Source organism: Abramis brama (genome assembly GCF_963993115.1).
Source record: "Abramis brama genome assembly, chromosome: 10".
Classification (NCBI taxonomy): Eukaryota; Metazoa; Chordata; class Actinopteri; order Cypriniformes; family Leuciscidae; genus Abramis; species Abramis brama.
Window position 1 is genome coordinate 24,303,463 of NC_139972.1, and position 13,089 is coordinate 24,316,551.

Genomic DNA, 13,089 nt, shown 5'->3' on the forward strand with positions numbered 1-13,089 from the left:
CTGATCATAATATTACAATTCCAGACATTTGCTCTAGAGAACATATAGAATGTGGCCACTGACTGGCTTTTCAAATCAGTTTAAGGGTTTTTGAAATTTAAAAGCAACCCCATAATCTATTCACTCGTCAAGGAATGCTTCAGAAAACCACAGACATGCCAGATTTGCAGTCCGCAGTTGCAGTTAGCTGCCATCAGTGGCTTTTAGTTTTACATCTATCATCTCATCATTGGGAATGTGCTGACTCAGCACACGTCCAGCTCTATTTTAAGATCTTTGGCCCACAAGATAGCTGACACTCCTGTTGTGTAGCAAAGAGACACAGAAGATGATATCTGTTAGTGGTTGACAGAGAATAGAATTATCGTGGTAAAAAATGTTTCCATGAGCCTGGATCTGAAAATACTTGTGGTATAATGAAGGCTAAAGTGTTTTTTTTTTTTGTTGTTTTTTTTTTTTTTACTAGAAAACCGCCTGATATACAGTATTGTAGTTTGTGGTCTGTAAGATATTTTAATGTTTTTGGGAGAAATCTATTATGCTCACCACCAAGGCTGCATTTATTTGATAAAATATTATTCCAATTAAAAATAACAAAACTTTTTTTTTTAAATAATTTTTTTTTATTATTATTATTTATTCCTGTGATGCAAAGCTGAATTTTCAGCATCATTACTCCAGTCTTCAGTGTCACATGATCCTTTAGAAACCATTCTAATATGCTCATTTGGTACTCAGTTATTATTTTCTACAAACCGACTATATATATTTATATATATATATATATATATATATATATATATATATATATATATATATATATAAATATTATTATTATTATTATTATTATTATTATTATTATTCTTTTTTTTTTATTCTTTTTTTTTGGAACATACATATTTTCACTGTCACTTTTGATACGTTTTTGCTGCATGAGACCATGATGTGGTAAGTTAATATCTGTTTAACATTTGTCATGTTTTCCCACATTTAGGTCTATCTCTCCATGTGATAGTCATTATTTTTGTGAACTGCCTCTAGAGTCCTGATGGTCTGCTTTCAGGCAGCTGCTCAGAATTGTGTTTCCTTTATTTGTAGTGTTGCTGCCATTCGAATTAATGCATATACTGTATGTCCATAGTGTCTGGCACTTCTGAATATTTTTATATCCATTCCATACTGCTTGCCATGGCAAGGATGAATATTACTATTTTTGACGTTTTCACAGCTCTAAATATTAAAGACCCCCTGTGGTGAAAGTCAAGTTTTTAATGTTGTTTATATGTCTATGTATGTGGTGTTTTTAATGTTTTAAGACAAACCATGTGCAAATTCATAAGTCGACACCATTTCTGAGTATTATACAGTGAACCAAAGACAGAAACTACCTTGTAACCAATCACGTCAACGTGCGGGCGTGCTTTAGCATATCATTAACTATGTTTTGAGGCAGGGGAGTCTCAAGAGAAGCCAGGTTATCAAGGTATATTCTTCTGTTGATGTGAAATATTTGGTACATTCAGCAGGTGAATTGTGTATATCTTGTATATTACGAAGTTATGATGAACTGTGCCTTTCTCCAGTGACATTCTGAGTTGTTCAAAGCGTTTCTAAGGATGCTGATTTTTAGAAGGCAAACAGCGATGGCGAACAGAAACATGGTTTGTGTAACATTAGCAACACATTAGCCGTTTGATAACGCAGTCAAGAAAAAGGATAATCATATTAATTACCGATAAATATTAAAGAGCGATACCATTGTGCAGTGTTTACCACAGTAAAGTTGAGTGGATCAGCTATTCTGAGCTAGTGTGAGTGAGTGGAGGCGGGGCTAATTTGCATATTCAAGGTTCCGCATATACTAAATGAAGGGTTTAGAGTTACATTCAAGCTATTTTAAGGAATGGAAAAAAAAAATCACAGGAAAAAACTTTTAAATATGTAATTTTGGTGATTAAAGATGAGTTTTAAGGGATAAAATGATTGACTTCAGTGGGACTTAAACAATTCTTCAGAAAATGTAAAATTTCTATTAATGTTCTTTAATGGGTCACCCAGCCATTTGTCCCACCCAGAATCAAACCTTTGTGTTTGTAGTCTTGATCTTAACCCATTATACTATCAGGGCCCCATGATCTAAGACTATCAGTACATTTGTACTTTCTGAGAGAGTAGATAAAGTATGGTTTAATTACCACTCTTACAACTTAAAACCTAAGACGTCTTCATCCGCTGTGAGCTTCCCTAATCCACCCTCTTAGCCTGATTCTGGCTGCCCTCTCCCTTGACTCTGCTGAATGAGACCTGATGGAGAGGAGTGGAGTGGACATCTGATAGGCCCATATCCTCTTTGAAATCCCAGCACACTGAACAAATTAAGGGTCCTGTTTAGCCAGATCCCTGAGCTGTGCTTTAGACTAGACTCTTTATCTAATAGTGATTCAGGAACTGTTGTCATGGCAGACCTTTAGCAGCAGCTGTAAAACCACATTAGAAAAAGTTTTAAGTATTTTAACCCAAGAATACAGAAAGTGCCATTCAAATGTAATTTTTAGTGGTGGATTGGCAAATAGCTAGTGGATTCGTAAGTGAAAATGTAGTTGAAGAGTTATATTTACATTTAAATGCTCTGACATGATTGGTGTGTGTGTTTTATATTTTTAGAAAATAGGTGGATTTTTTTTTTTTTTTTGCAATGTTACAGAATTGTAAAAACGTAACAAATTAGATGATTAACTTAAAACAGTGTTGCAAACATTGCTACCATCAATGGCTCTCTTTCACCGTACTTTGCTCTTCTCTAATGTATAAATAAGTCAAGGTTTGTGCAAACCCATTTTTATTAGCTTTTTATTTTTTCATGTCCACTACACTGGAGCAACAACAACAAAAAATCTTCAGTACCGTTCAGTACATACGAACTAAGAGTTTACACAGTATGTAAACTAGCATTGAATGTTTTGAAAATAACATGTCCTGTAACAATGAGCAATGTAATAAGAATGTAGAAAAAAGGTAAGATGAAGTCTCAAAAACTTGTTTGATTCTTTTTGATAGTTGCAGAGGGTGAATCTGAGTATGTGTGTATATGTCTGTGGGTGTGTGTTGGTGTGTTTGTGTGTACGTGCTGGTTTGATAAATATCTGATAGTGAGCATATAGCATCAAGGTATGTGTGTGTGTTGCTGTGCATTCACTCATTTCACATCTGCTGTTTTTCACTAGAACTAATAAAAAACTGAATGACAGTTTATGGTCACAACATTGAAGACAAAATCATATTAATAATTAAAACCTATAATTAAATTTAATAATTAAAACCATTGCGATGGACATTAAACTTTAAAAAGATCTTGTTTTCTATAGCTCTTAAAGCTCTTTTTACAATTCCCATTCCATGAGCCTGTTCTCTTTCTATTCATTTGAATTCTTTGGATTGCTTTAATTAAGCCCTGTGATTGGCATTTGGTCAAGCACACATTGATCTTCCTGTTCCATACCATTGACTCTTTGAACTTTCACTCTTAAGTCATCCTTTCACTCCTCCTCTTTTTATTTAATTTCCATCTCTTCCTCCATAACCCTCCGTCGCACCTCTTCCAGCTGATTTGCAGTGGAAATGAGCTTCACAGGCTGTTGACCTTGTAGACCCACCACCTGAGGTCTGGACCAGCAGAGCTTGCAGAGTGACCCTCAAATTCACCCCGCTGTAAATCTTTTTACGCTCGCTTTTTTCAACATTAATCTCATGAACATGCACAAGGAGAGAAGGATGTGCAATTTTGTCCAGGATTAGGAGTTTGGGATTTTGTGGCTGGTTTAGTTTAACTATCAGTTTATTTTCCATCCTGAACGAAAGTCCCATTTGATTCACTTACAAGGAAGTATAGTATCGATGGTCCGTGCAGCCAGCGGTGAAAATGATTTGAAGATGCTGGAAGTCATAAAACGTTCAAATTAAACAGAGCTGTTAAATGAAGAGTCTCATTCCCTGGGCATCATTCATTTTTTCCATCAGAACCATTTAGAGCAGATTGTCCTTGTAAATAAATACCACTTTAATGGAATCTTCTCCTGACCTCAATGTGTCATTTGTTCCCCAAAACCATTTCATCCAGCCAGAACACTGGCTTTTTATTGTTTACTTGAAATAGTTTTGGAACACCTACGTTTGTAGTCGCATTAGCAAATATTAAATATTTCTGTAGATAAATGGAAAGATATCGCTGGATGACCTTCTGGCTCTGTCCTTTTGTCTCATACTTGCTTTCGTTCTGCTGACAATCTCTTTTTTATAATCTTTTTCATATGTTTTCTGTTGCTAGTTATATTAGCTTGTGATTCTTATGTGGCCTTGTTATGTAGATCTAATGAAGTCATCGAGATCAGAGTTTAATCTGTTATCGACTTCTCAGGATTAGAAAAAAAAGGTGGCAGAAAGTTCGGGGGATGATGTCTCAGCTTCTTAGAAACAGCATGAGATCTTATGACGTACATCAGCATGACACATTCACTTCAGCAGGGTGGAAGAAAGGTTGAAATATCATACTGGAAGTGAAACTCTGAGACTAGACTAACAGTTCCGGACTCAAGCTGTTTATTCAATCCAGCGCTAATTGTGTTGGCAAGAAAAAAAGAATCCTGCACGAAATCCTAAACGCCTTCCTATATGAATCTAAATGTATTTTTGCCCCGTAATTTAAAGTTTATAGTTTCTATTTAACAGATGGTGATTTGCTATTATTGTCTTACCCTCTACAGTCACTGTCTTGGATGCCCACACACCTTTCTTGCGATGAGTGATCTCATATCTTCCACAGTAAATACTCAAGCTGTGAGTAATTCTGCCAAGCATCATTATGTCTTGCTCCTGGCCGTTGTGCCTCATTAGAACCTGTTACCAGAGCACTCAGGCCTCCCAAAGGGCCCTGGAGGTGTTTTCTTAAGCCCTACACCAGAGGAAACCGTGTGGCCTGTGCGGCCTTTTCCGGCCTGTAAACTCTGCATTTATTTTCGATGCTCTCTTCCAGAAATATCTCCTCTCTAAAACAAGATGCCACGCGCCGAAAGACTGCCAAGCTCGAACCATTCTACCATAAGATGTAGAGAAAGAGCGAATAAAAGAAAAGGAAGTTAAAATAAAAAAAGAGTTTATGTAGTGTTTAGGCCAATTCACTCCACACCGACAGACGGCAACAGACACATCATCGGTTTTTGTTGGATCAGTGTGTGTTACCCCATTTGGCGTCTGTCAGAGCTTGTTTTCGCCGATTGAACATGTTGAATCGGATTTAGAACGTCTGAGAAGTGACATGCTGTAATCTGGAGAGAGTTTTGGGAGCAGGAACAGAGAACCGGTTTTTATTAAGAACTGCAGAAAGGACTGTTTTACTAAAATATTTTGACAGTTTCCTGCTTTCATTGTTTATCCAGGGATGTCACAACACTTTCACTGAATCTACAGCGTAACCACTGCAGTTTGATTCCCAAACTAATGACACTAAGCTGATTCATTTAGTGAATCAAAACGAATGACTCTTATGAACCGGTTCTTTTTAGGGAATCAAAAACATACAGTTTACAACGAAATTTGAGATGCACACTGTGCGCCTTTGGCAGTGGTGTTATACCAAATGCTACCTCTTTTTTCCCGTTTTGTTGTTTAATATATAGCTATGGCTAATAATTGGATTGCATTTGATGGATTGCATCTAAAATGACCATGAAAGTTATTTAATAATTGAATAACTGTTTTGAGTGTATTTATTGTTGAAATGATTTCATCGTTTGGCAATAGAATTACATTTACCTTTTGTCTAAGTGTTTATTCCTTGCAAGTATTGAAAGATGGAACATCTTCCCAGTTGGGATGGATCTTTTGCAGGCATAGTGTTTTCTTTTGAGCTTAACTCCAATGCCCCACAGTTCCACTTCCAGTAACAAATTTAGTATTTTTTTATGTTTACATAATTCTGATTGTCATCTTAATTATAAGCACCACACCAAATCCATATATATATATATATATATATTATTATTTTATTTTTTTGCCATTAGTTTTGTTGCACATCCTGATTTTGCAGAGTTAAGCCCTATTCTGACGGGGCTAGTTTTCTAAACAAAGTTTGAGTTCCAATTCTTATCATGCTGTGCGTGAGTCACGTATATGTATTTGAATTTATTCTTTGTTGATATGATTTTAATTTATTAATAAAAAAACCCATTTAAGTAAACTTCACGAGTTTATAGCAGTGGCTGTTTATAATAAACTTGCATAAGTGAGCAGAGTAATCTAGACACGCATCTTACTTTTACTCTTAAAATGGGCAGTCTTCGCAGTTTCCTCGATTTGGCTCTATTTATTGATTGTATGTGTTATTTTTTGTCGGATACCATCCGAAACTAATGCCGAAGATTTATGCGCAAACGGTAGCTCTGGTAGGTCAAAAACACATGAAGAGAAGTGTTAGAATAATACAACAGCAGCAATTACAGACATTTGCATTCGGACAGGATTAGATTTCTCAGAGGGCCGTTGGGTTTGCCAAAAAACAGTAGGTAATTTGCTCTAGAATTTTTGCAGAGGTTGTGTGAGGAAAAACACTGACTTGGCAGATTCGGACGGGATTAAAATCGCAAAGAACGTCTGTGAAACACGAATTTCTCTAACGAGCCCCTGGAAAACTAGTCCCATCCGAATAGGGTTTTAGACGCGTTCCTGGGTCAACATGTTTTGTTGATCCTGGAACAACATTCCTGTCCGAAAATATAATCCTAACCCTATCCATAAGTTATCCCTAACATCAGAGGGAAATGATAGTTGAATAACACTGACGAAGAAGCACCTAACCCTGTTTGTAAACCTAAAAATGACATAAACTGTAAACTTGTCCCTCAAATCTGATTGGTTGATTGGAATGTTGATCCAGGAACATGTTGCACTTGGTGAAATCAGGTTCTGCAGTTTTATTGTTAAACACTTGGTTCTTTTCAGAAGGCAGTATTCTTTGTAAACGGAAGAGGAATATGTTTAGTAATTTTTGCTTCCTGGGAACTTCCCGCCTAAACTGACACCACAGAACTAGCTGTCCCGATCGCAGTGTACCACAAGTTTTACAGTGTCGTGGTTTTGCCTCCGCTGTGTGCAGCTGGGGTCCTATCATGATAACACGGCAGCCAAATCTGCAAAGGGATCAAATATGAGTTTCCTCCTAACAAACAGCCCAACACATTGCAATTACAACATCTGGCGTCAGCTGGGTACAGATGTCAGGCCATGCCCACACCCCTAAAACCATCAGGATGCGGTCCAGATGTGAAGAGGTCCATCTCACGTAAGTTACAGATGTTGCTGTTTCTCAGACCACCAGAAGGCAAACTGTGCTTTTGTCTGAAGTACTTTTTAAATTTAGATTGTTTTGCTACACCCAGTATGCATGTGAAGCTGTGGGACAGGCTACAAACAGCAACTGAGAATGTGATTCAATTAGAGTCAAGATTGTTTAGCAAAACAACATTGAGAAGAGACAACAGTCCTGTTGGCTTTGTTTTGCTAGGCTTGCATTTGATCAGGCTGAAGTATGAGTGAGCAACAACATATAATGCTAAATGTTAGCATCAGTTAAGTGATTGATGTGATTCAATTCCATTTTCAAACTGATTTGACACTGACTCATTTTGCTAAATTTAGTAGTAATGTCAACAATGCTACCATTCAAAATGTTGTTATCAAAACTTAGGACAATGGTGTTTGTAGTACCATTCTCCTCCAGTTGACCAGTGCAGTGCTATGTTCCCAAATTTCATCTGCCTTAATTTTTCCTTGTTTCTGTCTCACTCACTCTATTCAAAATTGCTAAGTACTCCCATGCAAGACTAGACATATTTTTAAATTGGATTAATGCAGATGGGAAATCTCACCGGTGCAAGTGGGAATCTAATGAAGCGCAGGTGCAAATGAAATCATTCCAATATTCTCCTAGGATGTCTCAATCAGTCCACAAGTTACTGTCAGTTCCTGAAATTGCTGAGTCTCAAAGGACATAAAAAGTAGCCAAATCAGTATTCCCTGTGTTGGCTATACCGAGGTGACTTCCTGTTTCAAATATATCTGATTATGGGTTTACCTTATGCAACCTTCCTGCTGTACAGTGCTAATTTATCTTTTTCAGATATCATGCATGTTAGATTAGACATGAGATGTAGGCGAACACCTGTGGACTAATTTGAATTCATACTGTCCAATGTGTGGGAAATCTGATCTTAAGTTCTCAAGATGTAAAAAAAAAAAAAAAATATATATATATATATATATATATATATATATATATATATATATTTTTACATCTTGAGAACTTAAGATCAGATTTCCCACACATTGGACAGTATGAATTCAAATTAGTCCACAGGTATATATATATATATATATTCAGCAAGGATGCATTAAATTGACATTAAAGACATTTATAATTTCACAAAATATTTATTTTTCAAATAAATGTTGTTCTTTTGAACATTTATGTATCACGGTTTCCACAAAAATATTAAATATAGCGCAATTGTTTTCCACCTTGATAGTAATTAGAAATGTTTCTTGAGCATCAAATAAGCATATTAGAGTGATTTCTGAAGCATCGTTTTTTGTTATTATTTGTAAAATTACAACCAATTTGTCCTTCAGCATTACTATATATTTTTTTATTTGGACTTCATAAACCAAAATTACCTTCCGACATGTGTAAATAATTCTACAGGGTATGATTATGTAATAGGATTAGATTGTGTTGATTGAGAACTAAGTGTTGTGGTCGGGATGAGTGGAGACATGATGAGATGCGTTACACCTCATTGAAGGGTTTGTACCTTAATGTGCTGTTCATGAGTGATGTTAGCACCAGATCCGGTCCAGGCTGATCCTGCTCTTCCGTTTCTGTAAGATCCCTGTAGGGATTGGAAAAACACTTTGGTGGATATTACACCCTGTTATTCTTTCTCTCCGCAGTCCCTCCAACCGCTTTCTGTCTTTGGGCCATTAGAATAATATCCCAGTGTCTGGGTCAGGAGGAAGAACATCACAAGTCAATCTCTGAACCCACTCCTATTATTATTATTATTAGTATTAGTAGTAGTAGTAGTAGTAGTAATTTGTTTACATTATTCATATATTTAGCTTCACAGCTGTGATGGAGCACACTTTTTATGCTAAAATGAGTTATATATGTTGTGCTGTGTTGTGTTGTGTAATGTTAGGCAATATTATGTTATTTTATATGCTATGCTATGTTATGCTGTTATGTGTATATGCTATATGCTGTTATGCAATGTTATGTTATGCTATATGCTAAGCTATATGTTATGCTATGCTATAATATGCCAAAATAAGTTATATTACTGTGTCATTCATATGATTTGGGATATGCTGTGTTAGTGGATCAGCTATTAGTGAACTTTCCATCCAATATTTTTTAATTTTTGTTACAAAACTTACATTGTGTCACTACATTATTCTAAATTCTGAACCTTTTCCTGGTTGATTAATGGCTATGTGAATAATGTGCATCAATATGACTTTCATAGACTGTGCATTAGTAAATATTTTTTTATCACTTATATTTATATTTTTATTTATTAATGTCAATTATTCAAATGCTCCCCATTGATTCTAATTACCCTTTGGTATGACACAGATTACATAAGCATACTATTTTCTTTTTTAGAAGTTATATTTGTATGACCCTATATTTTGTTGATGCTTTCAACATCCTGAAATATTAGGCAACTTATAAAAATAGCACAACTCCAGTCTCCCCTAAATATTTTTTTCTCTTCCTCTAGAATTCCTTTCTGAAATGTATGTTGTTTGGAGAAAGGCAGTTATTCTCTCAGTTGTCATCATCATCATCATCATCATCATCATCATCAATGGTCATTACATGCGCCTATATTCCCTTCTTCCATGTTCCCCTTCTGTAAGTAATCATTACGAACATGGTTCATGTGGTGATTGCTCCACGTTTAAGCTTCAGGTATGGCTGAGCTCCAGTCTGGGATTCATTGTCTTGATAGGTCTGGGTCCACAGAGCCTACGCATGACAGATTGCAAGGCCGCGACGAGTAGAAGATGAAGTTAACTTGTAAACGATGCCTTTCTCAGCTGTGTTGATTAATATTGTTGTGCTGACATGGATGAATTACTTTTAGAGGAGATGTTGCCAAAGATCTCGATTGTAATGCTATTACATTATCTTTTAATTCTTAAGGGGTATTTTGAAATTTTACTTGGTGGAGTGCAGAATTATCCTGCTCATGTTGTATCGATTAGTGTCAACAGGATTTAAGCCATTGAGGATATGTGTAATTTATCCCAACCCATTTGATTTTATCATTAAACCGAACCCCACACTACCAGAAAAGACGTTGACATGGGAAAGGTTCAACGTAAAGTGGAAAATTTGCATTTGACCTTAGATTACCATCCCAAAAAACCCATCTAATCATTTCAAAACTTAATGAAGTTAAAATTTTAAGCTTAAGCAAGAACCAACTCTTTCTTTCAAGTGGCTTTCGCTTGATCTATCCTTCTTATTCGAAGTAACCAAACGGTGCGTGGATAATCTCTTTATGTGGCAGATAACCAAACGTCCCTCACCGACCCCTGATACACGTCTCTGATCTTTGGCCCATTTGATCTCCTTCATTTTCAAACCCTTCATTTGTTTACGGCTTGGCCCGCCAGATATGATGCTTTTCCAAAGCAGTGAGTCATGGCTCCCGTCTCCTCATGTTTTGCAGCGCTGTCCAAAACCCTGAAAGACTGTGGAGGGAAAATAGACATCCTGACATCAATGGTCCAAAGATTCTCTGATTTGTGTCCACGTCTACATCGGCATCTCCTTTCAAATCATCCTATGTTTACAGGACCGTAGGTAAACCTCTGACGGATGACACAGGATATGTATTTTTAGGGTCGGCCTGGTCAGCAGACCTAATTGACTGCTACTGATTATAGTGTTTATGTAAACCAACTCGCCCTCAGCCGTAATGTAGTCTTAAGTGCGCTGCTCATAAAAACATCTGTGCATGACTAATGTTGTTACGTGATGTGACTGAGTGGACTTCCCATGGGCTGTCTATCTATTAGATTTACTTCAACCCCACCCTGGATTCAGATCTAACATGCACAGCTAACAGGGTTTGGTTTTGAAGGTGCAGCACAGTGCTTTTCCTCACAAAACCATAATATACATCAATTAAAATGTATGGGAATTCTGACCACTTTGATAAGATTTATGGTTATTTTTAAATGTTGAAAGGTATGGTCATCCAAAAAAAAAAACCCATTAATTTCCATAGACTTTATGGAACGTGATTGTTCACTATTTGAACACCAGAGATAAAGATTGCTTGTACTCGCTAATACTATTGTGCAAGTATTTCCCTTTGCTTACAATGTTTGGCTGGATGTTTAATCCGAAATTGGATTTAAGTAAAAGACATAAAAGCTTTCACTGTGATTTATTGGGATATGTGGCTCTGGTTTTACAGGGGGTTAGAACACAATAACAAATATATGATCCATGGACTGCTACAGGAGTAATTTCCTCTGCTCTCTTCCATTGCTGCCGCACATCGCTGAGGTAATGCTGACGGCATGAAGTGTCTAACAGTGATCTGGCACAGCAGATCACAAAGCTTTTTGACCAGTTCAAATGTTGTAAGTCTTAAATCTGATATTGAAATCTACTGAACTACATACTGTTGTCTCTTCTCATTTCTTAATCCTTATTATGTGAATGGAAATAAATCACAGTTGTCTAAATGGATTGGTTGAAATGGTAGCACCACTAGGCGAAGCACCTCTGGAATATCCATCCATCCATCCATCCATCCATCCATCCATCCATCCATCCATCCATCCATCCATCCATCCATCCATCCATCCATCCATCCATCCATCCATCCATCCATCCATCCATCCATCCATCCATCCATCCATCCATCCATCCATCCATCCCATCCCATCCCATCCCATCCCATCCCATCCCATATGGGGATTTTCATTCTGAACATCAAAAAATGCAAAAGTATTTACAGTCACTAGCGTTTACATACCACGAATTAGAGTAAGGAATTACTTGGGCAACCACTTGTATCGAATTGCCTTTATTGTGATTATTCGCAATTTTTTTATTTATTTTTTCAAACTTAATGTATTAAGCTGTTTGTTGCTGGTATTTTTTATTTGCCTGTTTCAAATGAAAATGTTCTACCCTACCTCCCTCGTTTAATTGCACACAATTCACATTCAAATGTGCGTACTTCCGTACACAAAACATGCAATATTTCATGCATGTCACGCCACTCTTCTAGTATACAAAAGTGCATGTGTACAAACCTGCGGTGTCTTCCGGCATCTAAACAAATGCATTTATACAAAAAAAAAAAAGGAGTTGTACACATGGATACCAAACAGTTTATCATTCCAGATAAGAACGGCACATTTGGATTAAGGAATAGATTTGGTTTAATTTCAGGAAGGCCTCCAGCCACTCTCAGCACCCCACTCACATCTGTGTCCTCACCTTCCTCTCAGGGAGTCAGCCAAAAACACATCACTCAGTCAGATCCCGGCAGACCCACCAACATATGCAAGTGACCCAGGACAGCCATGAGTGCTGGAGCGTCCGTCTGGGATACTGCTACACAGAGGTCGTTGTCTCATTTTGTATATTCAAATATATCTTGTAAGTAGCAAAATGAGGCTGTTAGTCAAACCCTGCTGCTGCTTGTTTTTCTTTCGGTTAATTTATGTCTGGATGCCCAAAACGACAACAAAACAGTCCTTGTATGTTTTAATGCCTGGATGCACTTGTGTAGGAGACTGGAAGGTCTGACCACAGAAGCATAAAGTTTTGGGAATCAGGATGATTGAATGATTTGTGCTATATTTGCAGACACTTACATTTTATTTCTCTTAGGGATCTTTTTATTTCATTAAAGATGATTGTTTCCAAGTAGTATAGATTTAATTAACTCAAATAACAATTCTGTACCCTGAATTTTTGACCAATTTTAAAATCAATTTTCCGTC